The 9662-nt window shown below is 43.5% G+C and overlaps 1 long non-coding RNA gene across 1 annotated transcript in view; it reads right to left on the reverse strand.

Moving 5' to 3' along the window:
• Positions 1-6676, reverse strand: part of LOC132003616 (uncharacterized) — an 18261-nt gene extending 11585 nt beyond the window's left edge. Inside the window, exons 1-2 of the long non-coding RNA XR_009400251.1 lie at positions 6568-6676; positions 523-622 (exon numbers count right to left, since the gene is read on the reverse strand). This is a non-coding gene — a long non-coding RNA (uncharacterized LOC132003616). The remainder of the gene's footprint in view (positions 1-522; positions 623-6567) is intronic.
• Positions 6677-9662: the final 2986 nt, after the last annotated feature.

Raw genomic sequence — 9662 nt, forward strand, 5'->3', positions numbered from 1 at the left:
GTAATATATAAAGATATATTATATAATATATAATATAAAATATATATTTATAGGTATATTTATATATTTACATAATGTGTTTATATGATTAATATTTATATGTAAGATATAAATATTAAATAAATATTTATATATTTATATTCTATTAAGTTTTATTATTTATATATTTATATATAAAAACTTATATATGTGTGTGTGTGTGTATATATAAGCAAACCTGTAACTATACTTATTTCTTGGTAATGAGATTACAGGCACATTTTGCCATCAATCTGTTCTGTTGTTTCTGGTATATACTCCTTGAGAAAAATGAAAAAATTTTCAGGATTCTCATACTTGAAAATGTCGGGAGAAAGGGCCCCATGACCAGCTTCTCCCTCCAAAGGGCAAGAAGGCAGGGAGACCTCAGCATGGAGGTGTACTTCTCCCCATTTGTGGGCGACCACACACCTGTGAAAGTTCCGAGAGCACCAAACCTCTAATTCTCCTGCGACAGGAGGGCTGGAGGAAGTCAGGACTTACCTATTTGAACAGTGGGGGAGCAGATGTGACCAGGGCCCCTGCTGAGGTGCTGGTGTCCCTTCCCACAGCACATGACTCCTCTGCTGGTGCTCACAGATGCCTGTTAAGAGAAAAGACCCGGTTAAAAGGCTTGAAGTCTTATAATTCTGAAATAATGATTTTAAGTGCCTTTATGATATCATTCAAAAACTATCAATAACCTAGGAATGAATCTAATCAAGTGTGTGTAGACAACTACATATCACTAAGGAAAAAATGGAAACATGTTAATAAATAAGGGGATATGCCATGTTTATGGGTTAGAAGACTTCCTACGCTAAAGATATCAGTTTTCCTCAAACTGAAATTTAATATACAATCCTGGCCAAAACCTTAAAAGGATTTTTCATAAAGATACATGAAAAGCTAATTCATGATAAACTGAATCTAAAACTTACATGACCGTTCCAAAAAAAAAGAAAGAAAGTCAAGAATAATCAAGATAATTCTGAACAGAGTTGCAGGATTTGAGCTACCTTTTACCAAGACTTACTATTATGTGTGGCAGTAAATGAGACTGTGTGGCATTAGTGCAAGACAGACATACAGACCAATGTGAAGATGCATATGCCCAGTCTCTTAATTTATGGCAAAAGAGCCCCTGTAATACAAAGTGGGATAAGGTCTTCTCAGTAAATATGGGTGGAATAAATGAATTATTCACATGAAAGAACAGAACCTTTTCTCCTACCTCACATCAAAACACAAAAATCTGTTTCATTTACCTTTCACCTAAGTGAAAGGTAAAGCAATAAAGCTTCTTACTCTAGCAAATTGCTTTCTTTTTTTTTTTTTAATTTTTTATTTTTGATAAACATAAATTGCTTTCATGGTCTTGGGAGAAGCAAATATTTCTTAGATATTCTAGAAACATTACTGACCATGCGAATAGATAGATAAATGGGATTTCATTAAAATTAGGTACTGTTCCTCATTGAATGACATCATTAAGAGTGAAAAGGAAAGTCACATTGGAAAAAAAATGCTAACACATACATACAACAGACAGCTTGTGTCCAGAACCCCTTACAAATCAATAGAAAAATGGGCAAAGGGATCGAACAGACACTTCCCAAAAAAGAAAGTTGCAAATTAAAAATAATGTCAGATTCCAGGAATTTATTAATTGTGCAGGTTGACATAATCTCCGAATCACACAGAACAAAAGAGTGTATCTTACGAGAGTGGGACTAAGGGGAGGATTGCAACGGTTTAGTTATGTAATCGGGGTGGTAGCCGTGGGTATGGAAAGGATGTCAAGGAAATGCTGGAAAAAGAGTTGACAAAGTCTGGTAATTGATTGCATGGTGGAGGCCAGGTGTGGCAAGCCAGCCAGAGAAACCATGCTTGGCTGTTAGCCCATTCGTTTCAGACAGTACAGGGAGGAAGGAGAGAAAGCAGCAGGCAGAGAAGAAGAAAAGTAGAAATAGTATTAGAGAAGCCACAGCAGAGTTTTAGGAATGAGAGGATCCTAAACAATGTCAGATACTGCAGAGATATCAAGAAATTGACATGTCCACCAGGAAGGTGTCAGTGTCATTGGAGGGGGTGGTGTGTGTGTGGTGGAGGGAGGCATTGGTGGTGATCATAATGGTGCTGGTGAGGGTGGCTGAATTTATCCTGTAAGGCCTCAGGCGTGACTGGTGGCAAGGAAGGAAGACACAGAACACAGAAGCAGGGTTCAGAAAAATCTGTTCTTGGGCATGAGAAGATGTATTAGGTGATGGGGAGTAAGGAGGGCACTTGATGGAACGAGCACTGGGTGTTCTATGCAACTGATGAATCACTACCTTCTACCCCTGAAACCAATAATACACTCTGTTAACTCACTTGAATTTAAATGAAATCTAAAAAACAATGACCAGATGGATCTGTTTGTAGGTAGAATGAATGGAGAGATCATGGAGGCACAGAGTAACTGTTGGAGCAAGGTCCAGCAGGAGTTGAAGGCCAACAGAATGCAGCTGGAGAGTCTGGGCATGGCAAAAAAGGAGGGAGAAGGTAGGCAGGCACAGAGATACCAGCGTGATGATGGGTGGTGACAGTTAAAATGTGCTACTGCTGTGGACTGTTCTCCATGTTTACCCATCTTCGCTTCCGTCCCCTCTTTCATACTGCACGCACCCAGCCCTAGATTGCCCACTTGGGACTCTCTTGTTCTAAGACAGGTGGGGCTGGTCTTTGCCCGGACTTATCCACTGCCCGGAGCCCTGTGCCAAGGGTGAGGAGGGCAGCCAGGAGGAGACTCCCAACTTCAGGTAGCTAGTGGAAGACATCATTTGGTGATAATGCAGTAAGGCCAAAGGAGACGAGATTTACACTCTCCTGGACAGGGAGCTGGGCCAGAGTTCAAGGCCACCATCAGTATGTAGGAGCCTTGAACTTTGGGCTCTGCAAAGTAGCCAACTTGGCTGGGGGCAGGGAACCAACACAGACCATATGTGGTTTCCAGAAAAGTTCTTTGAAACAAGGGGAATATCTTCTCAGGGGAATAAAGAAATCTATCAGAGAGATCGAAATAGATTAAAAGCCAGAGAGAGCCAGAGAGGAGAAGGAAGGGGAGAGAAAATGATACAGTTAGGGAGGACGAGCGGTAACTCAAAAACATGTGATTTAATGCCACAATAGAGGCACAACAAGATTAATTTGTTCAAGGAGACAGAGCTCCTAATGGGATTCAAACTTAGGTATTTTGGGCTTCATATTTCATGGCTTTTTTCTACATTGGGACCTCAGTCTGAGCACCATACTGCTTTTATGATACCGAGGAGGACCGCTGGGAAAGATCCTCACCAGGAGGGGTGTCAACAGAGGCTCTTTTCTCCAAATGCTGCCCAAGAAGTAGTCTCAAGGGAAGACTGGTTGCTGGATGCTACTGGTTGCTGAGCACAGTGCCGTCTGAGCCCTGGAGGAACCACCTGCATTGCAGGGCTTGGGGGCCCTCTGCTACAAAACCATGGCGGGCGCACTAGGTGTTGCAGTGTCTATGCTAGAGGTGCACATCTCCCTCCCTTCCACCTGCACTGCAGAAGCCGAGCAGAGCCAAAGCTCCCGGTGCTGGAAGCCAAACTATTCTCTTCCTGAAATGCCTCTCTAGTGAAAAGCTTCAGTGCCGTCTGGCAAAGGAAAAAAATGTTTAAAGGGTCCAGATCTATTTTCACCCAAAAGCCTACAAGGATGAATTTGGAGGCAAGAAGCAATAAAGCAATAACTGGCATAGACAGTTTGTGCCGTTCAAGGAATTCAGCCATTTCGTTGAAGTTGTCAAATGTACTGCAGAGATAGTACGGAGAGTTCCTGTGTACCTCTCACCGGGTCCTCTAGCGTTAACTCAAACATAACTATGGTAGTTCCATCAAAACTAAAAACAAAACAAAACAAAACACAACACAACAAAAACAAAACAAAACAAAACAAAATCAATATTGCTACTAGTCAAAAGGACAGAATTACTATTACGAAAGTGCTATTAACCAAACTACAGAATTTCTTTGACTCTTACAAATTTTCCCACTAATGTCGTTTTTGTGTTCCAGGATCCAATCCTGGGTACCACATTACACTTACCCGTCACCACTCCTCACTCTAGTATGTGACATTGCCTTAGTCTCCTCTGGCTCGATATTTTGTAGGACAGCTGTCAATAGGTATCTGTCTGATGTTTTTCTCCTGATTGGACTAGGATTATAGGTTTTGAGAATACCAGGAGACAGAGCCCTGGGGCCAGGAGTGACTGGTGAGTCCCACACTTATGTGGCCTTGCAGACCAGAACTGAGAAGTTAGAACAGTAAAACATGAGAGACTTATTCATGTTCAAAGGAGAGACATCCCTGGAAATATCAAGGAAGATGGGGAGGCAGAGGATCCGTAGAGGAACCAGCAGAAGGATGCATGATAGGCAAGCCAAGCATTGGACTTGGCACAGGGCGCAACACCAGGGGGCGCTATTTCCACAGACTGCAATGTCTGGGCTGACCCTGGAGTTGGGCAGTGCAGCAACCCTGAGACTGTGAGCATACATGTGAATGTGCCTTTGTCTCTCCACCCAGGCTGTGGGCTCTGGGACACTGAAGTTGTGCACCTGTTGTAGACATCGTGGTAGAAAAAGGAAGGAGAACATATCCAAGATCTGAGGGCACCGGGCTCCCAGCTTAGACTGCCAAACGCAGGGGAAAGAAGAGAGGGCACATCCCTGAGCTTATACAGCTACACAGACTGCCCATCAGCCCTGGGTTAGCCTCTTCCCATCACTAGCTGGAGATAACCTCTACCCCAAGGGCTCCGTGTGGCTTATATTTCTGAGATATGCCCACCACTCTGAAACAAGCATCCAAAAGGCCACAAGAACCCAATTTTTATAGAACTTGCTTCAAGTTCCCTGTATACTTCCCAAGTTTTCAGAAAGTCACAAATGTAAATGACAGTCAGTGAGCTGATGCAGATCATTCACCGCGGACCTCTGTGGCTTTCTTGACATGACCCTATAAAACATCTGACCCTAGAACAAGGGAGGACTCATGACCCACTGTTTAAGGGTCAGTCCCTAAGCCTCAGGAATTCTTGGGGTTTTCCTGGCAGAAGAGCGGTGACTAGAATTGCCTTCCAAGCACCAACTAGTAGTCAGTTCTGGGTCCTTCAGGGGGACATTGGAGCCAAGGCAGAGCCATAGAGAGGTCCGATTTCAGGTCTCAGCTAAGGCGCTCAGTGCTGTGTGTCCACGCAAAGTTATACCTTATGAGTGCCTAGCTAGGGGGATGCTGTTTCCTTCTCAATCTAAATGCAACTGCATTCTTAGTTAAAGAATTCTTAACTATCTCTGCCATGGCCTATTGATTTCCTTCCCCTCCAGAGCATCAACCCCATAGGACTCCAAGCAATTATATGGCCTACTGATCTGTAGACCCCACAGTCACCCATGTGGAAGTTGAGAAGCTCTCTTCTTCTTGGACTCAAGAGGGAAGAACCTAGTGTCAAGGAGAATTGATGTTGCAGCTTGAGTTCAAAGGCAGGCTGGAGGCAGAATTCCTTGTTTCTCAGAGTACCTCCGTCTTTTCTTTTATAGCCTTCAACTGATTGGATAAGACCCACCCACATTATTATATCTGCTTTACTCAAAGTCTTCTTTCTCTGATGTACTTGGCCAGCTGAGTTATTTAAAGCAGTCTACAGTATCACAGCATAGAAGGAGCTGCTCCAATGATACCTGTGCAAGGAGAAGGGTTCTCTTTGCCCTTAGCTGAGTAGATAGACCCAGATGAGTACAGGTACCTGGGCTTAGAAGATGTCGGTAAGAAGGGACTGGGAGGCAGGATGTCTTCTTTGCCCTGTTAGCATCTCCCATCATCTGAAGGAAGGACCCTCCCATGGGCCACTCAGTTAGTATGTCTTCACTGAGATTGATTCACTTTGCTGATTATAGGAACTCCTGCACACAGCTTAATCACAATGAGCCAGGGTGGATAGGGTTAAGCAAGAGTGTATTCAGAATAAAGGTTTTATAAATGGAAGCTCCAGGCAATACTACCTGTAATCCTCAGAAATCAAACATTCGTTGTCTGAATAGACATCCCCAGTGCTATGGCTCCAGATGTAGAGAAAGGACCAGTCAGGAAAGGACTACAAATTTGCTCATTGCACTTTGCTGACTTGACTATGCCCAGTGGATTTCAATCCACCATGCTTGGCATGGCAATGAAGGCCCTGCAGAACTGGCCTGGAGCTCCTGTTAAAGTCTCCTCCAGTCCCCCTATGCCGATACTGTGCCTCCCTTTGTGCCCCACCCCCCAGGCCATTGCTTACTGGTCCTGCTTCCTGGACAGTTCACCTGGCTCCTGGCCTACCTGAGGACCTCCGCCTCACCCCTCAGCTTCCAGCTCACATACTTTGCACCACTTCAACACTTTCCTAACTTCTTGGACAAGAGCTAATAATTCCCCTTCTGCTCCTGCAGAGCTTTTCACAAACCTCTGCCATAGCCCCAGGCAGGTTATATTATAATTACTTACATGGGTCTGTCGTGCAGAACTTGCTTTGTATGTGCTCTTATTCCAACACCATGCACAGTGTCTTGGTGGCCACCAGCAATCAATAAGGCAGAAGAGACCTATCTCAAGGATTTTTAATCAGTGTCCTGAGAACCCAGAAACATGGTCATGTGTCTCAGTTGAGCAGTTGGAAACAGCTGCCTCCCTCCCTAGGAGGAAGGTTCTTTATTTCTTCCCATGACCTTTCTTAGGTAGGACAACTACAGCTCTTCTGCTGTTTGCAACCAACTGCTCTTCCCCGGGACTTTTGCAGACTTCTCGTGTAGAGGATGGGGGTGGGGGAGGTGGTGTTCCTTTCGCCCGAGATGATGACTGTGGGCTCATCCTTCACCAATGAGCAGATCACCAGTGTCCTTGCACCCATTTCTCAGACAACAATCCTGTGGATCCATCCACACATTTACGGTAGTATTTCTTATACTTTCAGATTGCGGTGTCCCTGTACTACATGATGATTGTTGTAGAGTCAAGGCTCGAAAGAAATCTATACCTCCTCAGAGAAGATACCTATTCTGTCCCCCATGACCACAACTGCAACAAAATTCACTACACAGAGGCTTGGAAAGAGGACATCTATATGGATATAATGAAGGTACCTCATCATTGAAAAGTGTTTACTACCTGCTGTAGAGATAGGGCCTAATTCTGTGAGATTCCCATAGGTCAAAGTTTGGGTTACCTTTCTTAATCTCCCCCAAGGCTGGTTGCTGGAAAGCCCTTAGGAGACTGACCTGCTGTACCAAGTCTGTAAGACCAGATACCTCCAACCTCCCAAAAGGGAAAGCCCCCAGGATAAAAGTGGTGTTTAGCCTCACATCAGTACATCTGGCATACACACAGAATCCAGCCCAGCTTATAACCATCCATTAGGAGAGAATGCATCTGGGCTGTGCTGGGCGCATGAATGGTACTGAGGAACTTCTGAGATCCAGATGGTAATCTGGCTCCTTTATTCCATGTCACTATTCCTAGTGATGTGGAGGGAGAATTTTCTATCTGGTTCAAATGACTCTTCAAAGAGCTAAAAATGCAAATCAATTTATAGTTGGAAAAACTGTTAGACAATCTCCTCATCACTTGATGGTCATCAGTCAAGTACCTTGGCACTTGAGGTCAGGGTACCTTTGAGAATTATGTTCAAGGAATTTCTCATGAGTGTCAAAAGTGAAGTCTATAAAGAAGTTGTGGTCCACATATACAATGGAATGTTATTCAGCCATCAGAAGGGATGAATATCCACCGTTTGCATCAACATGGTTAGAACTGGAGGGGATTAGGCTGAGTGAAATAAGTCAAGCAAAGACCATTATCATATGGTTTCACTCATATGTGTAATAAAAGGAAGAGCATGGAGGACCACAGGGGAAGGGAGAGAAAACTGAAGGGGAAGAAATCAGAAAGGGAGACAAACCATGAGAGACTATGAACTCTGGGAAACAAACTAAGAGTTGATGGAGGGAGGTGGGTCAGGGGATGGGGTAACTGGGTGGTGGGTATTAAGGAGGGCATGTGTTGTGATGAACACTGAGTGTTATATGCAACTAATGAATCATTGAACACTACATCAAAAAATGAAACACTATATGCTGGCTAACTGAACATAATAAAAAAAAATTTTTTAAGTGAAGGTCCAAGCTAGGTAGCATTAGAGTCTGCTTCAGCATTTGATAAATAAAATACACCACACTCAGATTTTCCATTTCAAGCTGCCTGGGTGGCTCATCTACCATTCTCCTTGCCATAATTAACATACTTAGATAATTAGGGATATAGCCTTGGTTCTTAGCCTAACTTTGCACATGTGAAGGGTACTTTTTCAGCAGAAGCTAACCAAATCTAAGAGCTAATTAATTCAAAGTCCTGTTTTTCTTTACAAAGAGCTCTGGTAAACAACCTCAGATTAAAACACAAAGTGAAAAGAAGGGCCATCTGTACCCCAATGTTCATAGCAGCAATGGTCACAGTTGCCAAGCTGTAGAAAGAGCCAAGATGCCCTTCAACTTACGAATGGATAAAAGAGATATGGTCCATATATACAATGGAGTATTATGCCTCCATGAGAAAGGATGAATACCCAACTTTTGTATCAACATGGATGGGACTGAAAGAGATTATGCTGAGTGAAATAAGTCAAGCAGAGAGAGTCAGTTATCATATGGTTTCACTTACTTGTGGAGCATAAGGAATAACAACGAGGACATTGGGAGAAGGAGAGGAGAAGTGAATTGGGGGGAATTGGAGGGGGAGACGAACCATGACAGACTGTGGACTCTGAGAAATAAACTGAAGGTTTTGGAGGAGAGGGGAGGGGGGTGAGGGGTTGGGTGAGCCTGGTGGTGGGAAGCACTGGGTGTGGTGTATAAACAATGAATGCTGAAACACTGAAAAAATAATAAAATAAAATTACACACACACACACATTCACACCTACATGAAGTGTGAACTTTCTCACAGGTCCTGTGGGGTTTGTGCTCAGAGTGTCCTGAAATGAAATATGTTTTCCAATTTTGTGTCCAGCGCTCCCAACCTGAGCCACTCATGATCTCCACATTCCTCTCCAAACAGTTCATGTCCCATATATGCCCTACACGTGGAGGTCTGGTGAAATGATCATTTGGGGGAGGGAAGAAAGAGGCTGGAAATAAGCCAATATTCTGTGTAAACTGGGGGGAGCTATTAAGTGTAAAGGTAGACAGTTTTTTTTTTAATTTTTTAATTTTTTTATAAACATTTAATATATTATTACCCCCAGGGGTACAGGTCTGTGAATTGCCAGGTTTTCACACTTCACAACACTCACCATAGCACATACCTTCCCCAGTGTCCATAACCCCGCCACCCTGGACAGGTTTTTATTGGTTTATTGGTTCTACGGGCATTGTTTTTCATATTCTCAATCACTTAGCAATGAGTGGGAATAAGGCTCTTGGTTCATTCCACCAAGAGAAAGGCTCTTTCAGGATCTGTGATTTATTTTATTCCCCTCAAAGTCAAGGGCTCATTTGCAATTAAAAAAGCAGACTTTGGGGCGCCTGGGTGGCTCAGTGGGTTAAAGC

The sequence above is a fragment of the Mustela nigripes genome, chromosome 16, assembly GCF_022355385.1.
Source record: "Mustela nigripes isolate SB6536 chromosome 16, MUSNIG.SB6536, whole genome shotgun sequence".
Classification (NCBI taxonomy): domain Eukaryota; kingdom Metazoa; phylum Chordata; class Mammalia; order Carnivora; family Mustelidae; genus Mustela; species Mustela nigripes.